Genomic DNA, 1,965 nt, shown 5'->3' on the forward strand with positions numbered 1-1,965 from the left:
TACAGAAAACTGAGGCAGCCCCGGACCGCCTCCACGCGCGCTCCCTTGCCTGCGCGCACTGCTCGTGCATGTGCGCTGCATTGGTGGAAGAAGAAGTAGCCTGCGCGAGGCCCTATACAGTATATCAATAATTACTTAAAAAAATAAAAGCCCATGATTTAAATTGGACTAATACATTGGACTTTTGGCCAGGATATTGACCAGGATATTCAAGATGGCTACTATGCATGACTCTCTTCTGAATATATGCAGGGGCGTAGCTAGGAATTATGGGCCATATGCACAGAAGGTGACTCTCAGCCCCCCCTCCACCTTCCTCTCTTCCCAACACCACCATTATTAGGTGCCTCTACAAGAGCTGGGCTTTGCTCATGTGTAACGCTTTTTGCAATGTGCACTACTTAGAGGAATTACGGTGTGCACTCTTTAGGCCGCCAATAGAGTTGCATAAAGGCTGGTTTGAGCTTTATGTGGAAATGCACGCGATGGAGGATGGAGTGCGCGCTGTCAAAATGACGTAATTGCGGCCAAAGCATCTGGGTGCATCGGAGTCGCACGCAAGGTCGTGTACCACCTGAAATTTGAAACAATGCGGACAGCGCCGCAGAGCGAGAAAGCAGATTTACTGGCCAACTCTTATGGGGTTTTCTTTACTTGTTGGGGGATATGGAGAGTTGAATTATCCTACAGCGCCACTAAAGTCCTTGAGGAGAAGTGCCAGAAGCATGAACGCCAAGGTGCACGGATGGCACGCCTGTGGCTTTTGCACATCTAGCCACAAACAAGCATTAACCAGACGTAAGGTGGCGTACACACCATCAAATTCATGGACAAGTATGCACTGAAACAAACCACCTAGGTTGCGTTGTTGCGGTCGAGTCTTGAAACCTTTTGAAACAGTCTGTACAAATTTCATTGGCTGATGAAGTCCTTTAGCGGATGGTTTACCTACGCTCTGTCTAAAGTTCAACTAGTTTCAACTTTTTTGACAGACTGGGTTGCGATCTCCTGCGTCAGTCCATGCCATCCATCAGCACATTTCAACCAAACCCTGTTTTAAAACCAGAGGAGTGTGAAGTAAAAGTGTAAAATATTTATAATCACACGCTTAGCTTGGGGCTCTGGGTAGTCAGTAGCTGTACTCCCCCCCCCCCCCCCAATACAGCACCCCAGTATTACCTCCATCTTATAATAATGTGCACAGCTTAGAGTGCACACTTGCACACATCTCTGAATATACAGTATGTACTTCCATCTGTACACCTGATAATGTCAAAAGCTAACAATGCACGTTTTCACATCCTCCTTCAAACCTGTAAATCCACCAACAAACATGCAGGATGTTTATTTATTTATCTGTTGTAGTAACCACAACATGTTCTTTACTTGTATTTACTTGTATTATCTTCAACCCTCTATTTGTTCTATTCTTATCTGTATCCTTCTCTCAGCTGCCGCAACGACCCAATTTCCCCACGGGGATCATTAAAGTTTCATCTAATCTAATCCAATACCCTAGTTTCAACTTTTAAGTTGCTGCTGGCTGGATTTATATGTAATTGTCACCACGGCAAATATGAAGACTATAGTCCCCTGCTGAGGGGCTACGAGGGGCGTCTCGCCTTTACCAGCATTTGATGGCCCGTATTATGTTTAATACAAAACAGCTGAAACAAAATAATTGCAACCATACAACTGTCATTTCCAATAAAGCCTTCTGTATGGAGGCCTATTCTGCCTCGCTGTAAGAGAATATAAAAAGCCTTCAAACTGCTCAGATAAAATGTCACATAAAGCGATGTAGTTTAGATCATGTTGTTTAGTTTAGACTTTGGAGAACAGAAAAATGTGACACCTATTCAAAATGACTGCTGGCATTAAACTAAAAAGTAAAATATAAGATGGAATATTATTAGAATGATTGAGATTATCAGACTCTTACTTATGAAATAGCTTTTTGTTGCA

Source organism: Centroberyx gerrardi, chromosome 12 (genome assembly GCF_048128805.1).
Source record: "Centroberyx gerrardi isolate f3 chromosome 12, fCenGer3.hap1.cur.20231027, whole genome shotgun sequence".
Lineage (NCBI taxonomy): Eukaryota > Metazoa > Chordata > Actinopteri > Beryciformes > Berycidae > Centroberyx > Centroberyx gerrardi.